Here is a 14,855-nt window from a genome sequence, read left to right as displayed (position 1 = left end):
AATATATAATATTTCTTCTGACTCTATATAAATATACAACATGAACCGGAAAATAGAAGACATGAAATTTAGTTGTTTTCTTTCTCATTAAAATAACAGCACCTGTTGTCTGGTTTTCTGAACTAAAAACTCACTTCTTGATCTTTACACTGTATTGTAGGATATTAAAAAACTCAGTCAACTTGATATTGCTCCTAATATTTCTTTACTGATTTTAAATCTAAAATCTAGACATATTAGGGTACTGATTTTCTCTATGTGTCTGGGACAAAATATTTAGCTGTGTAGGACGTTGTGATGTTATAATTCATGGTAATGGATTTTTGAGTAAAAAAATCTCATGAAGTTTGACAGCAAAAAAATCTTCAAGACTTGAAAAGGAGCTTCCAATCCATAAATAAATTTTGTGAGACCATGTGTTTGGGCTTTAAATGAGTAAGAAAATGCATTTCTGCTTACACATTGTCTCTTGTTAAAGGGAAGATTTGGGGTAGGGAAGAGCGAATATCCTTGTCTGGAGGTATTTTGTTTAAGGTTAGTTACACTGTGCCAAACATGAAGAGCACAGGGAGGGTCTTGGTTATTGCCATGAGCCTGCTATAGGTGATGCTAGATTTTAAGAGGTGATGTTTTTCACAAGCAGCGATATTCATGCAACCTCTTCAGTGCCAAAACTGATGTGAACTGGTGTCAGGAATCCTGTCCGCATAAAGAAGGGACAAGGAAAATCTGTACAACAAAATTTCCCTAACAGTTAGAAAAAAGATAATTCTGCTTTATATTTCAATCTATACAGAGAACATAAAGGAAAACAGGTAACACCTAAATATTATGGTGCCTATTGTCACGATCTGTCCTTATGAACGGGGTTTGTGATGGTTTGTTAGATTGATCTCAAGGTACAAAAAACCGACAAGGCAAGGGGGTTTGTAGTAATAATCAAAACCAGTGTACTTTATTGAATGATCACAGCAAAAATATGTTGGAGGGAATTGGGAAGAAAAACAGAAAGCATAAGGAAAAGAGAGTGTAGAGAGAAAGGAAGGTTATAGCTACCAAATTTAGAGACGACGAAGTCCTTCGAAGTCCAGTTGATTCTGTCGGAATCCGACGTCCGACTTCCGACGAAGTCCTGTCGGATTCAAGTCAGGGGAGATCTCAAAGATACTGGTCAGCCCTAACCTCTATTATAGTCTTTTTGACTGGGGCAAGGGGACACGTTTTGAAATCAAATCAAATGTAATAAAGAATAGTCTATTGGAAAAGGGTACAAAAAGTCCGTCAGCAGTAGGCGAGAGCCATTGTCTTTGGTCAGCAGTGGGCGAGAGCCAATGTCTTCTTGGTCCAGTGGTCACACCTGTAGGTAAACATCTCAGCTTGCCTCCCCCACACTCCTCCCCCTGTGTTAGGGGTTTCAGTCTCAGTCCTTGGGGAGAAAGGGAGTTTTTCTATATGGAGTCTCATGTCTCAGTCCTTGGAGAAAAGATTTCTCCCATCTCAGTCCGTCTATCATGGTGGCTGCACAGTAGATGTAGGATCTTCCATGGGGACCACCAAAAGGTCATCTCAGAAAAGTCCAGCCAACTTGGAAAATAGGGAGATTCCAGGATCATTGTTGCGGAGCGATGCAGGCCAGAGAAAGGACACATTGCCCCTCTTCTTTCACTGAAGGCAGTGTTCCATGGAGTAGGCAAACACACCTGGTGAACAATAACTTGGCAGGCCAGAGGCTCTGCTCCGGCCTCGGGACCCTGGCAAGCTCCCACCAAACCAGGATATTAAACAGGATCCTTTTTTGGTGGTCCTAGTTTCTGCCTTTTTCATGACGATCGTGAGGCAGATGAGAAAAATTTCAGACAGAGTCTTAAACCTATGAAGGCTAATAGATAGAGCCTTGTCATTCAATAAGAAATTAAATTGCTTGGGAAAGAATGACTTTCAAAACTAGTGTTATCCCAAAACAGGTCACTGTACTGGTACTTTAATATATTTTGAAATCTCGTTAAATTTAATTGAAACCTCATTTTTTATTATGCTAAATGAGGTTGAAGTTTCATATTGATAAATAGGCTTCTTCCATTTGGCAGAAACAGAAACATTAATTTAAGAGCAGAGGTAACTTGGATTGAGTCCTGTGTGGTTTTTTTAGGGTTTTTTTATGCTGATCCAATATAATTAATCAAGGCCATCGTATAACTTCAAGTCAGACCTGCAAGATCTTGGTATACTATAATTTCTTTCTCCTTTACCATCAATATCAATGAGGTCTGGTTCAGTTAAGTAACAGCCACAAGTCCAATACTATCAAAGGCTGTAGACAAATAATGTCTCATTTATTTCTTTGTTTTGTCTGTACCACTACCTTTTGCTCTGTATGAAAGAAGCCACCTACATGGCCTAGCTGAGACCAGAGGCTACCTCCTACTACAAGCTGTACTTTGGCACCCCTGGTGAATAATCCTGTCCTGCTCAGAGGAAAAGACTGTATTTAACCTTTGGTTTGGTATGGAAGATGACAGCAAACAGAAGAAGAAAATAAGGTTAAAAATTTATGTTGTAAGTTGACTTTTCTTTCTCATTAATCACCAAAGAATTTTTCTTTCAAATTCAAATTCAAGCATGGCTTTTTAAAAATTCTGATGATTTTTTGTATATGATTTCTGTGATTATGTTTCAGATTTCCCTGAATCAGGGCGAAAGTTTGCAGTCCGCTTCCATTCTGTATATTGGTGTATATACTGGATGCCCAAAGATGACACATGGAAAACCTTCATGCCTTCTGCTATATTCTGTCTTTCTAGTCTGGAGTTTCTGGGTTAATTCCATTGTCAAAACCTTAAAAGTTCTTGCCATTTTGGCAAAAATCCCTCTATGCTAGAAATATTTCCTTTTTTCCCTTGTGTTCCTCTGAGTAGATTTTCAAAATTGCTAGCTAGGGGAGGGCAGCAGACAAGAAATGGCAAAAGATATTAGATTTTCCAGGTCAACTTCTTTCACTAAAAAAGAGAAACTTCACTGGTTTTAGAAAATGTCAGCTAAAAGTAAAGTAAAATTTATCAATTATTTCAATTGATCTCAGCCTTCCAAAAAGGAAAGTTTAAATTTTAAATTTTTTTTCATTTAAGATGTCCTTTGATTTTAGTAGAGAAATAAACCTAAACAAAATAATTAATTTGAAGAAAACAGGGTTTTAAAAATAATTCAAAACATTCTTCTTTTTCCTTTTGAAATATATTTAAAATGTTTTAAAAATATTTTTAAATGTTTTTCAAAACATTGGTACCTAATCTGAATACAATAATAACTATTTATACAGCTTAGGTCTTAGACCAGCATCACTTTTTTATACCTCAAGTTAATTTTTTACATTAAAGGATTTTCACATTGCTGGTGGCTCCTTTCAAGTCAGTTACTGATGATAAAAAAAAAAAAAAAGAAAATTGTCTTTAAAAATGATAAAAAGGATAAAAAATCTGCTTGTGGACACTTTCTCAAAGATGAGAGCCTTATTAAAAAAAAAAAATTATCTTCCAGTTCCTAGTTAAAGATCTTTTTACTTTATTTTTAATGAAGCTGGGCTTTAAGCCATGATGTAACTTAAGAGACTTTCACAAAGCTGTGGAGGAAGAGATAGTGGTGCCAGCGACATTATATGCTGGCAACTAGGACATTTGCATCAATAATGGAAGATTGAAGAGTATGACTTAGAATAAAAGAGATGGGAGACTTGGTCCCAGATTTTCTTTAAGCTGGGGGCATGATCCATCCACTGGACTAGAAGAATAGCAATTGTTTCTTGTCTTCCTCATCCTTTGAATTAATGGTATCCAAATTCGTTCTCAATTTTGAATGAAGGAATTTACATTTTAAAAAGTTAATCATGGTGGTTTCTATATTGTTATTTTCATTTTAATATCTCTTCTAATTTTTTCTCTGATTTTGACTTTAAGTCAAAACAAAATATTCCAATAATTTTCCTCCAAACAGAGGTGGCTTCATGTGTTCTGAGAACACTTTTAAATAACATTATTGTAAAAATATTTTGTAATTCCCCTTTTGGATATATATCCCATGTAGTGGAACTGAGACCAGAGGAAGAACCCTCACATTTTGTTACTTACGTATGAAAGGTTATGACTGTGGAAACAATCCATGGGTAGACAAACAGCAGAATACAATGACCTGATGAAGTTTTCTTGCTCGAGGTCTTTCAGCAAGGAGCCTGTGGTCAGAGCTGAAGCCTGTTCAAGGTCTGTCCACTGCCTTGTCTCATCACAATGCTTTCAGTCAATAATGTAAGAAAAAGAAGTTGTCTGTTTACATAATTTCCTACAATATCTTCTAAAGGTTAATTCATTTCTTCCCTCCTTATTCAGATCTCTTTGCTTGCACTTTCTTTTCATGAAGACATTGGGAAATTTTATATGATTCTTTCTCAAGCTTTTTAAGAATGACATGTAAGTGTTAACAGTTGAACTTGAGGTTGACAGTAGCAGCTGCAGAGCAGTACTGCCCCTTGGAAGAATTAGCTTCTTGGTATTGGGCAGTCAGTTTTCCAGCTGTTTCATAGAAGACCCTATGAATTACAGAAACCTTGAAGCAAGCATGACTAGAAAATTAACAAAATCACATAGAAAGCAAGGGAAGTGTGGCTTCGAGTGAGCCTTCCTGTGGTAGGCAGAATCAAAATACTTGCCCATGTTAGAAATTCTTTACATTGCTTTACATCATTTTTTACACAATGATAAAAATTCAGTTCATTTTAATGAGAGTGCCACTTTAAATGTAAGGGGAGAAGTCCTTTAAATGACAATTTGTTGCCAGTGGGATGTTATATTCTAAAATGACATGATAATAGAGTAAAATTACTTAAGTAACTTTAGATTAAGAAACAAATTTATGTGTTTCTTTACTGTTGTAGTAATGATTGTCCTAAATTATCTCTGTCATGCGTATGAATTGCTAGATGTTGTTTTTTCATGAAGGTTCCAAAGACCTCTTTCACATTTAGTCATCTTTAAAGCAACAAAATGCTGAAGAAAATATAGCCTATTTTCACAAAATTGGTGTTCAGTGTTGCATGAGGTTTCACTTGAGGGTTTCACTGGCTATGATGAGAAAGATGATACCTCCTCTAATACTCAGCTGGTGAAATAGAAAAGATTCTGGATCACAATAAACAGTCCTGTCAGAACTTTTTGAAAGCTTAGCAGCAGCCAGGTTTTGTGCACTGCTGTTCTCATGGGAATGCTGGTACAGCAGCACACACCTTGCCACGAGAGTTCTGGCAGCCCCATTCAGATGAGCTATCAAGTAGTGGTGCAGTGAATTTCTCTTCCTGTTGTATTTTAATTTTTAGAGGTTTACATCATGAAAGACATTCAGTAGGGATGCAGCCCAGTACTCAAACAACATGTTCTGTTATTTCTTCCCCACCAGCTTAAAAATAAAATGTCCATAGTTTTACATGGTTGCTCCCTTGAAATGGATGTTTGATTTGATCGTGGGTAATTGGTGGTGGTCTTATATAATGAAGTGCTTTGGTAAAAGCCCAGACATATTTTTATTAAGACAGCTGCAACAGTCCTTGTTTTTTATGAAGGCTTTAGTTCCATATTAGGAAGCAATATTTGATGTCTCATTTGCTGGGAGTTATTTTGACATACCTGACATAGTCCTGTCAAGTACATAAATCCTGCTGATATCTTTTCTTATAATCTGATTTTTTAAGGAACCTGTAGCTTGGTGTAACTGTAATTCTGAGGGTTGTCATATTAATTACTTCAGAAAAAACCAGCAACAAATATGTAAACTCATTTGTTTTAATCTATTTTTTATCTCTGCAATGACTTGTAGCAGTGAGTTCCAAACATGAATATGTGCCGTATACAGAAAAAGACAGCTCCAGTTTTTCACCATGCCATGTTACACTTTTGATCTCATAACAAACATCTATTCATATTTTTGTATGGAAAGCAGGCATTTTGTAGCTGCCCATGGCAAAGAAAAATGAAAATACAACTCATTATTTTTTCTATTAAAACAATAATGCCACTTAGTGTTTATATAACTCTGTGCTTAAAACCTTTTACAGACGTTAAGCAATTAATCCTCATAACAGTACTCTGCTAAGTTTAGCCTACAATTAGAGATTGTACTGAAAACTGCCTACTGTTCTCATTAATTACTTTGAAAGAGGATCTATCAAACATTATGTTTGTGCTTGATCATTTGCAGCAAAACACTTCAGCATTCTTCTGGTCTCCAGTCCTCTCCTAGGAAGTTTCCAGAAATGCTGCTGCTGCTTGCATGCTGACCTGATAATTAAAATCATTGCACGTTCCCACTCACTTTGGCACATGAGAGATATCTAAGCAAATGAATAAGTTGTACTCTGTGTTGTCCTTGTGCTTCCTTAGCTGGTTAAAGATGTTTGTCCTATGGTCATAAGTAGACTGAAGCAAATTTTTAACTGAACATATAGTTTCTGATTAAGTGATCATAGAGTCTTTAGAATACCTAAAGTTATGAAATTTTAAATGATTTTTGAAAACAAGAAGTTCAGTAATTAAGTGAACCTTCATTAAGTGTATGAAAGATATTACTGGCTAAGCTGAGAGGGGAAAATTAGATAGCCACATAATTAAATAGGAATGAAAATTATTTGCAACTTGTAGCTCCTGCTTCTGTGCTTTTATGTTGTTCCTATTTGACAGCCTGCTCTAAAGCCTTCCTAACCTCCATCTCATGTCAAATGTCCTGAGCAGCCATAACATGATGTCTTTAGAATTATAAATATCCCAGCCTTGAACTGTGAGTTTCTAGAAAGTGATTCCAATTACTTTGTCTTCTGCATAATTTATTTCACATCACTGTAGTTGGAAAAAGTCACCTGAAATTCAAATATTACCCTTTCAGGATTCATTGCAGTAATCATTAGAATATGCATAATATTAAGGCTGAAATGATCCCTGCAGTAAACAGTGTGAAAATGTTTTTTGCTGTTCTGAGGGGTTTTTTGTATCTTAATTGACAGCTTTCAAGATAGATGAAGGTTTTTGAAATTACGAAGCTTCATATTGAATGGCAAGCATTCTTGATTTGAATGTAACAACATTGATATAACTTCACTTGTCTAAAATAAGTATACAAGCCAGGAATCCAGTTTGGATTAAGTTCTAACTGTTGGAAGATGCTTTGAGGTTTATCATGAAACAATAAGTTTTTCAAACTCACAGGACAGTTGAAGCTTCATCATGCTAATAAAACCAGTTAATTTAATTCAGTGTTCAAATCTATCATTGTGACATATCATGAGACATGTTTATGCTGGTTGGTGGGAACTTTTGGAATTTCTTTTATGTAAAATTAACTTATAATGACCTACACTTAGTTCTGTTATAAAAGTCAGACCAGCAGGCTACTTCAGATGTCTTACAGTTTCAAATGTAACCGTCTGTTTTAAGTCTGCAGACAAATCTCTGGAACTACAAGAAAGGGAAGCATCATCATTGAGAATACAGAAGAAGTGTTGAAACTGTATTTTGAGCAATATATTTGTATTAGTTTAAATATTTGCAGAGAACTTAAAGAGAGAGTGCATAGAATGACTATTGTAGCAGGTTAGGCAGGAGATTTCACAGAATCACAGAACAAATTATGTCGGAGAAGATCTCCAAGATCATTGTGTCCAACCTTTGACCAAACATCACCATGTCAACAAGACCATGGCACCAAGTGCCACATCCAGCCTTGTCTTAAACACCTCCAGGGACAGTGACTCCACCACCTCCCTGGGTAGACCATTCCAATGTTCAATCACCATTTCTGTGAAGAAAATCCTCCTAATGTTCAGCTTCAACCTTCTGTGGCACGGCTGGAGGCTATGCTCCCTCTCCTGTCAAAGACCGACCCCCACCTAACTACAGCCTCTGTTCAGATAGAGAGTGATAAGTTGTTAATATTTTATGGAGCTCAGTCTGCCCTGGGCATACTTCACAACCATTGATAGCAGTAACATTTTTTCTCAGTCATTGTGGTGAATAGAAATGCTTTTCCTCTTGTACTTGTTGGAGGATATTCTGCCAGAAATTCTGCTGGTATTTTAGCCTTGTGCTGTCTGGGATACAGCAGAGAAGATGAAAACACAGTGTTTTGAAGTGTCAACAGAATTACTGACAATCCTCTATTGCATTTCTGTATAATTTCTGCATAATTTTAGTTCAGAATATGTTCTGAATAAGTGAATATCTCCAGTAGACTTCATGGAGTGCTAAACAAATAAATGCAGCTGGTTTATAAAAGGGCAATGCTTTTTGGGATATAGATTTGTAGAAAATAACTTTAAAAGAGGAAACAATCTAGGTAATTCTAGTTTTTTGCTTGAGGAGAAGAAGCATGTATCTTTGAACAAAGGGTTGTTAGATAAAGCAAATCAAGACATCACTATGAGAAGTACCTTACACCATAAAGCAGATCTTTTTAAAAAGCAGGGTATGGTTACTACTACACAACAGTAAAAAAAGTTTATCTCTACATATGTAAGAACAAAATGGTAGAATGCTCAGGTGAATGGGGGCATAAGATGAAGTGCATGTAAAGGTAGCTGGTGTCCTTTATTTCAGGTGCATTTGGTACTTTATACCACAAGGTTCTTTGACAGGATGTTGGTCTCTCTACAGTACCCATAAGTTATCCTTCTTGGTATTGAACTCACAGAAGTATTCATGCAAATGGCTGTAGTATCAACGAGCTATTTGAGCTGATTATATAAATATCCTCAAAGATTATGTCAGGGCTGGTGCAGTCCTCATAATCTCCTGCACTTTAGCATTTATTAATTCTTTTTCTTCTGCTTTATAATCAGGTAGAATACATAAAAAGAATATTTGATTAAAAAATCAAATATAATTTTAAGGTATCCATTCCAGGATTTTTTAAATGCAATTACCAAACCAAGCAATAAATTTTACATGTGTACTGCAGGTCCTTATTTATGGGCCTGGGATATTCTATTTGCATATTGCATTCTGGGTATTTGCATTTCAGGTTTACATTCCAAAGAAAAATCTAGAAAGTAACAATGCTGGAAGAGATTTTTGCATTTCACTTAAGCAGAGAAGTTCAAATCAATTTAGGATTCAGTGCAACTGTCTTTTATAAGGGCACGTGTGAAAGAATGCTAAAGAAAGTAATTTCTCAGTGATGCAGAAACAAGATATTGGTAAGATTTTAAGGCACCTTGCAAACCATCTAGTGGAAATCTAATCACTTCAATGAAGTGCTTTGTGATACTGACCATTTTAATCCAAGACTTTACATGATTCCAGTCTTCTACGGTGGAAATATTGTGCCTTTGAGATAGGTTTTCCTTTGATAATAGGAGATTTAGCCCATGGTCCTCTGAGATGAAAACAGAACCATGAAATCAAAGAATATTTAGGGTGGGAAGGGACCTCTGGAAATCATCCAGTCAAAACCCCCTGCCAAGGCAGGGTCACCTGGAGCAAGTGTCACAGGAATGCATCCAGGTTGGTTTTGAATATCTCCAGAGTGGGAGACTCCACAACCTCTCTGGGCAACCTCTTCCAGTGCTCAGCCACCCTCAGTGTTAAGTTCTTCCCCATGTTGAGGCGGAATTTATGTTTTAGTTTGTTGCTTTTGTCCCTCATACTGTTGCTGGGCACCACTGAAAAGAATCTGGCACCACCCTCTGGGTATCTGCCTTTGAGATATTTGTATGCATTGATGAGATCCTCTCTGTCTTCTCTTTTCTAGACTAAAAATGCTAAGCTCCCACAGTTCATCCTCATAAGAGAGATACTCCAGACACCAAATCATCTTTGTAGCCTCTGCTGGACCTTCTCCAGAAGCAGCTTGTCATGAACTGTGGAGACCAAAAGTGAACTTCTATGACACAGTAATGTAACCATAGCTCAGTAACTATGGTTCAGTATTCCACTAGTTGGAAGATTCTTCATCAGCACCAAGCTAAAAAAAAAGGTCAGGAACAAACATAGAGAGTACAGAAAACAAAATATAAGATAAATTTTCAATAGTTGCTTGAACTATTACCAGGGAACCAAGGGACTGTGGAGGAAAGGAATCACATTGATATTTAATTAACATAACTCTATAGAGGTTCAAGGTTACAGAGAGCTTTTGCTGAAGATTAGTTATTTTGTAGGACAGAAAAATTCTCTGGTTAAACAGTTAGAAAATGCAATTGTTTCATCTCACTTTACCCTTTTCTTGGTTCTTTTTAATTGATGTCTTTATCAGTAAAGATACTTTTTAAACTATGGAGATGTATGTGATCCTATCAAGCCCGATTCAAGCAGGAGGCCTCAGATGTAGACAGGAATAGCTGTCCATACCCAGCTGGTATGACCATGTCTGGGAGGGAGTGGGAAGACCTCAGATCACTTGAAGACCTGAAATCTTGTATGGAATGTTATTTCAGGAACAATTAATGAACTGCATTTGTAGACAGAAAATTGTGGAATCCTAACTGAGCAGTAACTGGCAAATATATGGTGACATTTAAAAGCATGTTCAGTGAATTCTGGGATCTGACACTTCTAGTTTTATCTGCTGACAGAGGGAAAACTATAAAAGCACACAAGAGGTGCCAGGAATTTAATTACAGAGGCCTGCCAGATGCCTCTCTTCTTGAGATCAACACTTTCTGTTGTCTCTTTAAAATTTCTGTATATTCAAGTGCAGCAAATCAGCTGCTGGAGCTGGAGATGTTTTGGCCCTGACAGATACACAAGGGCTTCAGCAAAGTAGGAAAATAGCTACTTATCATTTGGCTAACCAACCGACCCAGAAAAAAAAATTGCTTTGTAGCAGAATACAATGAGTATTGTCTGCCTCACAAGGAATTTATATCAGCAAAGCAAAGAGGAAAATCTAGTTAAAATACCTCCACTGGACATGGCAGACTAGCTTATTTTTTATATGCATGCAATAGTGCTAGCTTAAAAGCCACAAAATAAATAAGAAGGAACTTCTACTCTTCAATGTATTTGTATTATTTGGGAAATATGGAATACTATCCTGGCTTTAATTGCAGCCACAGCTTGATCATGCCTGGTGTGAATTTGAGCAGCTTAACTATATGAGCAAATTCTCGTTCTGCACTCAGAAAATACATGTATGATATTTAATATAGCTTAGGAATCATTCCAAGAGATTTTTAAGGGCAACATAAATCCAGATATTTTGTATTTACTTCTCTCATTGCTGCCACAGAGTGGCAGCATGAACACATCTGTGTAGTGAAACAATTCCTGAAAAAGGAAGCCCTTAAAAATACCTGATGGATGTAGTAATCTATAAGAGAATAAATAAATCCTCTCAGTTTCTCTGCTCAGAGTATAAAAGAAACAAAGCTGACAGCATTAACAGTGAATGAGAAATTAGCTATTTTCAGAAAAAAAGGAAGCATTCCACAGTAAACACAAAATTGCTCCTTAATGGTCTAGCACAGACAAATATACAGAGGAAAATTAATGCTCTCAAGGTAATGCTTGGGTGTTGCTAAAATGAGTAAGTCAGAACTTTCACATAGTGAAGAGAGCAACATGGATGCAAAATTAGGACATCTGGAAGAATATATGATCGTTTAACCAGTCTATTGATCTGCTCAGTTCTTTAAAGTAATACCCTTCTGTGCCTGCCTCCTCACCTCATCTCAAATCTAGTGATTTGTTGCATTCATGTGTTTAGAAAAAATGATTTTGTCTCAGCTTTCTTTGAAAGAGGAATGGGAAAATCTGTGAAGACCCTTTTCCTACACAGACCTTCCTATCCAGGTCACTTTCACAACACCAAAGGGCAAGGTAAAGAAAAACTGCTATTGTACCAGTCTGGCTCAAGACATGTAGGCTAAACCTGGCCTCAACAGAAAAAGCAGAACAGTATTTTTTGCTTTAAACACCATTGAAAAACACAGGAAATACATCTGGATGTTTTCCCCCTTCACAGCCAAATTAAAGCAGGTAACCACATAGTACCTTTGGCAATATTAGGAAAATAACATTGATTGGAAGAGCCAAGGAGGAATTGCAGATAGGAGAGGATTATAGGAGGGTGGGGAACAATTTTTACTAAGCCTTCTGAAAAATAGAGAGGTTTCTTCATGCTCTAAATGGAAATATGGCCTTGGGAACACGGTTTCTGGACCTTTTCTCTGACTGAAGAATGTGCAGGAGAGTAGCTGGCTTGGCCAAAATTCATGTTACCCTTTGGGAACTGTTTTGGTTGTCAAGATTTAGAAACAGTCCCAGGCACTCTGGTAATTTCTTGAGAACATAGTCCTTCTGCTGATACATTGACCTGTATATAGTGCTTTTTTTTTTTTTTTTTTTTTTTTTTTTTTTTTTTTTTTTTTTTTTTTTTGTGGTAACATTTTGTAGCTATGATAGCACTGATACTTTCTGAAAGAGCACTAAAAACATCTTGGGATCCAGTGATTTATTATTTCTAGATTGAATCCTGAATTTAGGATATGGGTGGTTTTTCATGCCCTAATGTCTAGCTTCTCAACTGCAGCTTGAGCACTGAGGTCCTGCTGGGATCCATCTGCTTTCTGAATGTTTATCACCAGTGCGGGTATTGCACTGGGCAATTCTGCTTATTCCTGGGTCTGAGCAGCCTTATATATGGATATATATACAGGACAGAAGAGAAAGGATGCAGTTCACTAGCCCTAGGCTGCGGTGGTGGTATGGGAATAGGTAAGATAGAGTGCAGCAGCACAGCTGTGAATTGTCCTGCTTGTATGTGTGGTCTTTCCTGTAAATAAATGCAAGATAATTTGAAATATTTTGTCTGCATTTAAAAGGGCATGAAATGAGACAAGAATACCAGACTTTAATCAGAAATAGTATGGGATGTAAATGCAGGACATTGACTCAGCAGACCAAGTGGTATCTCTTAGAGCTATGTCCATGTCAAACCCTTTAAAATGTTCTAATGTAAACATTGTTGTAGAAAGATGGTGTTCTGTTGTTGTACAAAAACCACATGAAAGCATAGTAGGTAATATAAAAATGAGCAGATAATATAAATTGCTATAATGGACCTTTTCTGTATTACCTTACAGAGGAGCCATTCCATTTCCTCCTGAATAACTTGGTAAAAATCTCTGCTGATGTCACAGTTCTTTTTTAATGCCATGTACTTTTAAGCAGTTTTCCATGAATCATTTTTCAGCTCAAGTCTGTCAGAAGAATCATGATTTAGTATTCTCATTTTGTATGTAGTATAAACCCACTAAGGGAATTCCTTTCTGAGTAATACAGTAATTTCTGTAATCCCAATGTTTTACTGCATAATAAATATGATTAGAATGAGTGTTTTCTGTTCCACTCAGAACAATGCACCTACATCCATGAACATATATCTAAATAATACAGTGGTCATTTCCAACTTAAGTTATTCAGTCTGAATTGCAACAACTTAAGCTGGATGATTTCAAAGAAAATGTTATAATTTCAAGACTTCTATTGGTGTATATTTAAAATTCTTCTGTATGCCAACAAATAGTGAGTTGAAGTAATAACAGTTGAATTTCTCACCACCTAATCTGAGAGAAAGACTCCACTAAAGGTTTCTTTTTTATGATTTGCCCTACTCTTGCTCCCCACATGGAGAGACTTCTGGCTGCCAAAAACCTGTCAGAGCCCTTCTGCTGACACAAAAAGGGAAGATGGTTCACCATTTCCTGGAAGTTCCCACCATGAATAACTATGGTAGCAGGAGTTTGTTGTTCAGCCATTTTCAGTTGAGCGGGACTGATGGTATTATTATGACAGCTAAAAGTGCTGTTTTTTAACTAAATATGTATTCTTAAAACATTGTCCGTGTGTGTGAAGAGATGATATACAGGTTAGTGAAAGGGATAGAATAGAATTTGTACTAGAGACAGATCAGTGTAATTTACTTAGTAGTTGTTATACCATCCTGTAGAAGGTGGATAGGTCTCAAAGCAAGCATGTACCTACAAGAACAGCTTCCTAATCAGATGAGTATTGCTATTAAAACAGTATGTGTTACCTGAAATAAGCATGAAAATCTTAAACCCTGAAATCCTCATGTCACTTTAAAAGTCAAGCCAGAGAACATCTTGAAAATGTGTATCCCAGCAGCTAGTTTACAGATTCACAGCTGACTAGAAAATATATTTTTTTGAACTTGAGCAGAATGACTTCTTATCAGACAGGAACATCAGAGATTTTTTTTTTTTATTGTTCTTGCCAAATACCATATCATGTTATCAAGTACAACAGTTCATCTACTCCTTTAAAACTGGCTTACTTTAAAAGAAATAATGCAGGATTCTTTCTGGTTTCAATTTTGGTCCTGTGACAGTTGGGGCTAAACACACAGTTGAGAGCATTTAGTGTTTCAGAGACTGGAGTACAGAAAACATAGACAACAGAAAAATTTTGCAAACTTATATTAAAAACAGCACATTTATTATTTTGTTTTTCATAGACATGAAAGCCATAATTCCTCGAGAGAGGAACACTTAGCTCAACATGTATGCCTATACATCATATTAGAGCTGCAAAAAATGTCATCTTTTTCTTACAGAAAATTCTGAATATGGAAAAATGTATCCTGTAAGAGCGCAGCAAGGTTAAACGCTAATGCATGTGTATATCAGTCAAGTTTAATAATGTTTTTTCTTCCAAAGCATTTAGCTTCTGCTATATTCTTGAGGCAGTCTCTGTTGCTGGTATCTTCATCTTACCTTGATTTCTGGCTGCATTTTAAGAATAAATTATTTTCTTTGCAATCTTCAGATCTGATGCAAGGTCTTATGATGAAATATGTATTAGAGC

This window comes from Motacilla alba, chromosome Z (genome assembly GCF_015832195.1).
Source record: "Motacilla alba alba isolate MOTALB_02 chromosome Z, Motacilla_alba_V1.0_pri, whole genome shotgun sequence".
In the NCBI taxonomy this organism is placed as follows: Eukaryota; Metazoa; Chordata; class Aves; order Passeriformes; family Motacillidae; genus Motacilla; species Motacilla alba.
Note: the sequence above shows the minus strand (reverse complement) of the source record.